Here is a 9,933-nt window from a genome sequence, read left to right as displayed (position 1 = left end):
TTTTTTTTTTTTTTTTTTTTTTTTTTTTTTTTTTTTTTTTTTTTTTTTTTTTTTTGCTGTATAATTCCTTGAGTTCCATGTATATTCCGGATATTAATTCCTTGTCAGTGTATAGTTTGCAAATATTTTCTCCTACTTTGTAGGTTATTGTTTCATTCTGTTGATAGTTTCCTTTCCTGTGCAGAAGCTTTTTAGTTTGATATAATCCCATTATTTATTTTTCCTTTTGTAGCTTGTGCTTTGGGGTGCTTGTTCATAAATTCTGTGCCCAGTCCTACTTACTGAAGTGTTTCTCCTATATTTCCCTTAGAAGTTTTACAGTTTCAGGTCTTATACTTGAGTCTTTACACCATTTTGAGTTTATTTCAGTATACAGTGAGAGGTGCATATCTAGTTTCATTCTTCTGCACATGGAACTTCAATTTTCCCAGCACCACTTGTTGAAAAAGCAGTCTTTTCCCCAATGTATGTTTTTGTTACTATTCTGAAATATCAATTGGCTGTAAATCTATGGGTTAATTTCTGGGTTCTCTATTCTGTTCCACTGGTCTGAGTGTCTATTTTTATACCAGGACAATGCTGTTTTGGTTACTATCACTTTGTAGTATAATTTGAAGTCAGGTAGTGTTATGCCACGAACTTTGTTTTTTTTTTCCTCAGGATAGCTTTGACTATTTGGTATCTTTTGTTGTTCCATATAAATGTTAGAATTGTTTTTTCTATTTCTGAGAAGAATGTCATTGGTGTTTTCTTGTGGATTGCATTGAATCTGTAGATCACATTGGGTAGTATGGACATTTTCACAATGTTTATTTTTCCCACCTGTATTAGTCTGTTTTGTGTTGCTATAACAGGAATACCTGAGACTGGGTAATTCATAAAGAACAGAGGTTTATTTGGCTAATGATTCTGGGAGAACTGCATCTGGCACGGGCCTCAGGCTGCTTCTACTCATGGCAGAAAGTGGCAGGAAGCTGGTTGGTGCATACAAGCAGATCACATGTTTAGAGGAAGTAAGAGAGTGAGAGAGAGGAAGTTCCAGGGCCTTTTTAAACAACCGGCTCTTGTGGGAACTAATAGAGTGAGAACTCACTCATTAATCCCCCCTCCCCCAGGGAGAGCACTAATCCATTTACGAGGGGTCTGCCCCCATGACTCAATCAGTTTCCAACACTGCCACATTGGGGATCAAATTTCCACATGAGTTTTGGAAGGGAAAACACATCCAAACTCCATCATTCACCCAAGAGTGTGAAAGGTCTTTCAATCTTTTTGTGTCCTTTTTAATATCTTTTAGTAGTAGTTTGTTATCATTATAGAGATCTTTAATCTCCTTGGTTAAATTGATTCCTAGGTATTTTACTTTTTCAGTGATTATTGTGAATAGGCTTATTTCTTGATTTTTCTTTCTGCTAGTTCATTATAGGAGAATATAAACACAACTGATTTGGGGGCATTAATTTTGCATTCTGCAGTATAACTGAAGTAATACTCTAAGAGTTTTCTGATAGTCTTTAGGTTTTTCTATATATAGGATCATGTCATCTTCAAACAGAGACAATTTGACTTCATCTTTTCCAATCTGGATGCCCTTTATTTCATTCTCTTGCCTGATTGCTCTGGCTAGTACCTCCAGTACAATGGTAAATAGGAGTGGTGAGAGTGGGCATCCTTGTCTCGTCTTGTTCCTATTCTTAAGGGAAAGCCTTCAGTTTTTCCCCTTTCAAGGTGATATTAGTTGTGGGCTTGATGTAGATGATTTTTATTGTGTTGAGATTCTTTCCTTCTATACTTAAATTGCTGAGAGCATTTATCATGAAGAGATGTTGAGTTTCGTCACATGCTTTTTCTGCATCTATTGGGATAATCACATGGTTTTTGTCCTTGATTTCATTCATGTGGTGTATCACATTTATAGACTTGCATATGTTGAACCATCCTTGCATCTCTGGGATGAATTCTATTTGATCATGGTGTGTAATGTTTTCAATGTGTTGCTGTAATCTGATTGTTAGTATCTCATCAAGGATTTTTGCATTTATTGCAAATAATCCTTTGCATCAAGGATTATTCATCAGAGGTATTGGTCTGTAGTTTTTTGTTGTTGCTGTTGTATCTTTGTCAAGTTTTGGTATCAAGGTGATATTAGCCTCATAGAATGAGTTTGGGAGAGTGGCTTGTGTTTCAATTTTTTAGAATAGTTTGAAAAGAATATGTATTAATTGTTCTTTAAAGGTTTGGCAGAATTCAGTAGTAAAACCATCCAGTCCTGGGCTTTCTTTGTTGGTAGACTTCTGATTACTGATTCAGTCTTGTTGCTTATTATTTGTCTGTTCAAGTTTTCTATTTCTTCTTGGTTCCATATTTGTAGTTTGTATGTGTCCATAAATGTATCCATTTTAACCAGGTTTTCAAGTTTGTTGATGTAGAGTTGTTTATAATTGTCTCTAATGATTTTTTGTATTTCCGTGGAATCAGTTTTAACATCTTTTTCAGTTCTGATTTTTGTTATGTGTTTCTTTTTTTTTCTCTCAATAACAACCCTAAATGTAAATGGGCTAAACTTTCACTCAAAATACAGACTGAAAGATTGTATCAAAAAGCAAGGTCCAGCTGTATGTTGTCTTCAAAAGGCTCATCTCACCAGTAAAATTGCACACAGACTAATAACAAAGAGATGGAAAAAGATATACCACACAAATGGAAACCAAAAAAGAACAGGAGTAGCTATTACTATATCTAATAAAGTAGGTTTGAAACCAGTAGCCATAAAAAAAGACAAAGAAGGCCACTGTATAATGATAAGGGGATTGATCCAGTAAGAAGATACAACAATCATAAATACATATGCACCCATCACTGAAGCACCCATATATATAAAGCAAACACTATTAGACCTAAAGAAAAAGACAGACCCCAATATGATAATAATTGGGAATCTCAACACCCCTATCTCATAATTAGACAGGGCATCCAGGCAACAAATATTTACTGAATATTTACTGATATTAAGATATTTAAGATATTTACTGAATATTTCATAGAACTACAGAATGTATATCTTCTCATAAGCACATGGAACATTCTCCAAGACAGACCACATGTTAAGCCACAAATAAAGTCTCGATAACTTTAAAAATATCAAAATCATGTCAACTATCTTTTCAGACCAAAAGGTGTTAAATCTAGAAATTAATAACAAGTGGAACTCAGGCCTGTATACAAATACATGGAAATTAAACAGGCTCCTGAATGACCAATGGGTCCAAGTAGAAATTAAACAGGAAATCAAAAAGTTTCTAGAAAGCAACAAAAATAAAGGTACATTATATCAAAACCTGTGGGATACTGCAAAAACAGTGTTAAGGGGGGATTTCATAGCAATAATTGTTTACATCAGAAAATAGAAAGATTTCTGAGAGAAATTAATGACCTTAATATTGGAGCCATACCATGTTCATGTTTTGGAAGACTCAATATTGTTAATCTGTAATTTCCAATGTACAATTTACATTAATTTCTCTCAGCAAAACTTATAATTTCCAAAGTAATTCCCTATGTCCCAATTTCCAATATATATCCATTAGTTCTTTTCATTTTTGATGCTACTAAGACCAATATTTAGTGTTTTTATTTTATGATTGCTTATTGCTAATAACTAGAAAGTCTTTTTTAGCTTTTCTATATAAATTTTGAATCCTGTGACAGTGGTACACTCACTTGCCACTTCCATTAACTTTTATATAGATTTCATAGGATTTTCTCTGCACACAATCATGTCATTTTATAATAAAGATTGTCTTTTTCCTTCTTAAAAAAAAAAAAAAAACATTTCAAGTAATCAACCTAACTCTACACTTAAAAGAACTAGAAAAAGAAGAACAATCCAATCTCAAAGTTAGTAGGCAGAAAGAAATCACTAAGATTAGAGCAGACCTAAATGATATAGAGACCCAAAAAATTATACAAAAGATCAATGAAATAAAAAGTCATTTTTTTTGAGAAGTCAAGAAAAATAGACAAACCATTTGCTAGGTTAATGAAAGAAAAAATTTTATGACTTTAAAATATCAGAGACAGTATAAATTTGTTTTGACCAATAATCAAACTTGGCAAAAATGTCTAAATTAAATTCTGAAAACATACCTGTTTTACCAACAATTTTAAAAATTAGCCCTATTTACTAAAGTCATATGAACTTGAAAAACATTCAGGCCTATCTAACTCAATGAGTGTATGTTATTTATAAGCCAATTTAGTACGATGTAGATTATATACTAACACATGTATAGGAAATCATGTAGACACAATGTACAGCCCACACATGTATACATAAACACATTTTAAAAAAAACAGAAACAAATAAAGATCTTATAGCTTTTGTTTAAAATTTTAGTAATGAGACAGATAATATATAAAACTCACTAGTTTAAAAAGAGTTGGAAAAAGAGTCTCTATATGAAGCAAGTCAAAGCTTATCTGTACCATGTGGCCAAAGCTCTCTCACGATTTTAGAGAAAGCAGGGTAGAAAATTTACATCTCAAAGCAGAGAAAGAACGCAAAAGAAAGAACAATACAAAATAAACATTGGACATGAATATAAAATAAAATCATGGAATTTCACCATAGGATTTTAGGAGGAGATACATTAGATGAGCCTAGAAGAAAATTCAGAAGTCTGTTCAAAATACCAGTTGAATGCCAGAAAGTTGTATTTTGGAGACTTATTTCATTCAACAGGAGGTCTTTTTAACTTAGCTCCTGTTTCATAGCTAAAATTACTGAGTTCAGGGTGGATGAATGAATAGAGCAAAGAAAGCATTCTCTATGCCTGAACTCAGCATAGATAGGCCTGAACAAGAAGCAAGCCTACTTTACCTGAGAGACTATTTTTAAATAAACACTTTCCAGCCTTTTTTGGGGGGGAAGGCAGCAACTGAGCCAAAAGATTAGCAGATTCAGGGTTTTTTTCAATTATTCACAAGCTTTTTATCTGCATTTTGTAAAGGATTATTTTAAAAGAAGCAACAAAAATTTTGAAATTTTTAGAAACTTCTACACATCAATAGGCATCCCTGGATATGCCTAATTTGGGAGCCTTCAATTTTAGATGCATTGTTGTTCATTTGGAAGGTTCCGCTGTAATTCTAAATAATCTTTAGTAAGATTTCACCATTTTTGAATGCATTTACTATTTCCAGGGCTTAAAACTTATACTTGCAAAGGTAGGCGTAGCTTGAAGGCAGAAGACTCAGTTTTTCAGAAATTAAGGATTACATTTTTATGTTAAATCTCAGCTTTGGCTCTTAGATCTCCTTGATTAACTTGACCAAAGATTTTTCCCTACCTAAGGACATGTGAAAAAGCTAGTGCGACCCTGAACAAAGTCAAATTTCTGTCTGTCTGACCCAGCCAGACATCTGAGGCCTCTAACTGAATCCAATACAGTTAAATTATTGCATCCAGTACTCTCCTGGACCCAGTCCACTTTCTGTCTCAACTTCCAAAATGAGTCCAGATAAAAAAATTTGCTCAAACAATCTTGGAGAGCACAAAACACAAATGTGCAGAGTTTCAGAATCCAAGAGAGAACTTATCCATTATCCCCAGTTATTGTGAGACAGCAATGGACATAGTTGGTCCTGCAGGTACCTTGCTTGATCAACTGATGCTCCTGGGGATCAGTGGAAGCTCTACTTTGTATCCCACTTCTGATGCCATCTGTTAAAAGAAAAACTTTAGACAAATTTAACGGAGTTTAATTTGAGTAAAGAATGATTTTCTAATCAGGCAGCCCCAAGAATCAGGACAGATTTAGAGCAACTTCACCACTGCCACATGGTCAGTTAAAATTTATAGACAGAAAAGGGGAAGTGACATATGAAAACAGAAGTGAGGTACAGAACAGTTGGCTGCCTGTAATTCGTTGAGACTTGGCTACTTTTTACAAGAGTAGGTTATAGTCTGCTTGTACATCAAGTTAGGTTATAGGAATTGGGATAGTCTGTCTACACATCAAGTTAGGTTACAGTTTACTGTGTTGAAGAAACCATTTTAGGCCAAACATAATTTAACATTAGTTACTCTTGTGAACTTACTCCCATTATTCTGGTAGTCTGATGTTTTTAAAAGTTTTTTTTTCAAGTTTAAGCAAATAAAATTACATAGCATTTGGCTTATTTTATTTGTTTTTCAAAATGATTGTAGAATTTGTTTTTGAAAAGTTTTTGCTTGATATTCATAAACAAATCCTAATATTATTGGTCATAAAGGAAAAAAGTAAGGCTTAACATTGATTGCTCCTGAGTGTGCATTTTTAACTGAATTATGATTTTATAAGTTATTAGAGGTTGAACAAAACCAATGCCATTTTGTGCTCTGCATGCCACACTTACTTCTGTTTAACTTCATTCCTCTTCTTCACTGGCTAATCACACCTTAACTTTAGGCCAAGCTGTAAAAGGAACATAGGTTTCAGGGAGTGAATGACTTATCACAGTACGTGGTGGCTGTGGGACACAGGAGGAAATGACAATGCTGAATGGCTCTGAGATGTCAAATACAGCATTTATGATGATACAATATGCTCTGCAGCAGCAGCTGTATGCTGCTGGGGCTGGAGCAAACTGGCACCACCTGGAAAATCTGACAGAATGGGTCCAGGCAGGTGTAAAATTATCTTGGCCAAACAAAGGGGATGTGCCATCTCCCCTATTAAGAAAGACCAGTATGGAAGAACTGCATGACATGGTAAGAGAATTAGGAATAAAAAATTCCATCTATGTCCCACACTTTAAGGGACCAGATAAAGAATTGTTTACAGCAGGAATGGAAAGCAAAATTTTGCAATAAGATTCTACGGTTCGGTATGGGACTCTAGTCTCAATGCTTGCCCCAATGGTTGGCCAACTTATCCAGACAGTAGCATCCATAATTGCTGATTTAAGTGAAACTGGGAGAATTTGCCATAAGGGAAACAAAAATCTTGACAAAATCAAGGACTCTAAGAAGGAGGATGCCAAAAATTGGGACCACAGAAGGTTTTTCTGTAAACAGTTATGGCAAAATCTGGTATTTACAGGCACTCCAAAAGAAGTCAAATTCAGTCCTTCTAACCTTAGGGAAAGCTCTCCCAAAAGAAAAAAAAAAAATCACGGGCTGAGCCTGTGGCGCACTCGGGAGAGTGCGGCGCTGGGAGCGCAGCAGCGCTCCCACCACGGGTTCAGATCCTATACAGGGATGGCCGGTGTGCTCACTGGCTGAGCGAGGTGCAGCCGGTCTCAAAAAAGGACAAAAAAAAGAAAGAAAGAAAAACAATTCACTTCCTATAAGCCAAATATAGAAAAATTGGAGGTGCAAGCTAGTGCCCCTCACTTCCAGGAAGACTTTGAGGGATGGATGCCCCCAACCCCTAGGGATTATGGGTTGGGACAATATTGCCCTCTGGTGCATGCCGTTGGGGGAAGGAGATGACTGGGGTCCCATGTAGAATTATCCAAGTATTGGTCCCACACTAATAAACAGACAGTATTGACTTTAATTGACACGGAGGCAAGTGATTTATAGCAATCCAGCTAAATTTAGAAGTGAGATTCAAGCCATTGGTAGATATGGGGTCCAAACAATCAGTTAGACAGACAAGTTTGTACTTACAAATTGAGAGACTACCCCCTCCATTTTTCCTTGATATATATTTCTCCAATTCCAGATTGTATTTTAGTAGTAGATGTTTTGCTGGGCTTGGATCTGATGACCACCATGGATCAAACCTGTATGGGTGGGGTATGCAAACTTGTACCCTGTAGTACTACCCAGGCCTTGACAAGTAGTTACCATTAAGTAGTACAAACTGCCTGGTAAGTATTAAAGAAAACAGGGGTGATACGGCCAGCCCAAAGTCCATTTAACAGCCCTTTGTGGCAGATTAGGAAGCCCGAGGGTACATGGTGCATGAGAATAGATTACCAAGAACTAAACAAGGTAACTCCATCTATACATGCTGCCATGCCTCACATAGCTTCTTTGCTAGAACAGATATCTACCTCCCTTAAGGCATACCACTGTATGCTGAATTTAGCAAATGCTTTTTTCAGCATTCCTTTAGAAGACTTATCTCAAGATTAGTTTGCCTTCATTATGGATGCGGGACAATGGACCTTTCAGGTACTGCCCAAAGGCTACTTACATAGTCCTACCATCTATTATGGCATGGCAGCTAGAGACCTGTAAGGATGAAAAATGAATGCGTTCCTCAAAATGTATCACTATATTGATGATCCTATGCTAATCAATGATGATTTGCCATCTCTTCCCAAACTGCAGTGTTTTTGTAGGTATACTTGAAGAAATGGAAATCAGAAATAAATACCCACAAGATCCAATGATGGGGCAGTCAGTAAAATTCCTGAGAGGTGTCTGGTTAGGTAAGACAAAAGTTATGCCAAAGGCAGTCATTGATAAAATACAGACTTTTCCTGTTCCTCCAACTGCAAAAGACCTACAGGCTTTTGTGGGACTAATGGGCTATTGGCACTCTTTTATTTCCCATGTAGCTCAAGCCCTGAGACCTATTTATGCTATAGTAAAAAAGAGGACTAGGTGGGTGGAAAGCTACACGACCACACCAGGTGTCGGGTTCTTTTACCTGCTGGTAATCCTGCCCTGACTGGGCCAATTGTCGAGCTAGGGCTGGATCTGGAGCTCACAGACCCCTGAAGTCCATTGTCCAGGCTGGGTCACAAACCCTTCATATACCAGGCTGGGTCACCAGACCCCTCACATGCCAGGCTGGGTCACCAGACTCTTTATACACAGGTCTATGAGCTAGGTAACTGGCAAACAGATCCCTGGAAGCCATAGGTTAGAAAGCATGGCTGCTTGTGTGGTGGCAGCCACCTGAGGCAGTAAACTCCAGCCAAGGTGGCAGTGCCACATAGATGCACAAACTCCACCCACCCACACACACAATTTGTTTACTGAACCACCCCCAACCAGCCCTGAGGTGAGAGGGCCTGATTAAATTGTTCTATTTTCCCAACAATCCTCCCCTTCAGGGTCTCTTGCCAGACAATCTACACGTTCAGAACCTTCCACAATGTTCCCTTATGAGGATAAATGACCTTTACATTCACATATTACACATTCCATCCCAATCCCAAAAGTCTTTAGCTTGTTGCAACACCAACTCAAAAGTCCAAAGTCCAAAGTCTCCTCTGAGACCAAAAGCAAAAGTCCTTCCAGCCGTGAACCTGTAAAGAGTCAAAAACAAGTTTATCTACTTCCAAGATACAGTGGGACAGAGATTGGATACACATTCCCATTCCAGAAGGAAGGAATAGAAAGAAAAAACAGGCCCACAAACAAATCCAAAACCCAAACAGGGCAAACATTAAGCACACTGGGGCACCTGGATCCCTAAAGCGTTGGGCAACCTCACTCCTACAGCTCTGCCAAGTGCAGACCATTGAGCTGCCTTGCAGTATAGTGTGCAGCAACCAGATCCCCGTCAACAGGAAGGTGTCCACAGGGCATAGCATATTCAAAAGTAGCCACATTTCCTCTTTCTTCCAAGGGTTTTCGGCTCCTGGAACTGCTCAGGATTCTGTCGCAGACTATGCCCATTGTGTGGCTACATGACCACACTCGTTGTCGGGCTCTTTTACCTGCTGGTAATCCTGCCCTGACTGGGCCAATTGTTGAGCTAGGGCTGGGTCTGGAGCTCACAGACCCCTCAAGCCCATTGTCCAGACTGGGTCACAAACCCTTTATATGCCAGGCTGGGTTACCAGACCCTTTACACGCAGGTCTATGAGCTAGGTAACCAGCAAAGAGGTCCCTGGAAGCCACAGGTTGGAAAGGCATGGCTGCTTGTGTGGCAGCAGCCACCTGAAGCAGTAAACTCGAGCCAAGGTGGTGGTGCCATGCAGGTGCAC

The 9,933-nt window shown here is 37.8% G+C and overlaps 1 pseudogene; it reads right to left on the bottom strand.

The window, feature by feature from the left end:
- Nucleotides 1-9,622, bottom strand: part of LOC103609809 — a 24,442-nt pseudogene extending 14,820 nt beyond the window's left edge.
- Nucleotides 9,623-9,933: the final 311 nt, after the last annotated feature.

The sequence above is a fragment of the Galeopterus variegatus genome, unplaced genomic scaffold (assembly GCF_000696425.1).
Source record: "Galeopterus variegatus unplaced genomic scaffold, G_variegatus-3.0.2 Scaffold10116, whole genome shotgun sequence".
NCBI lineage: Eukaryota > Metazoa > Chordata > Mammalia > Dermoptera > Cynocephalidae > Galeopterus > Galeopterus variegatus.
This window is presented reverse-complemented; position numbering and strand designations above follow the sequence as displayed.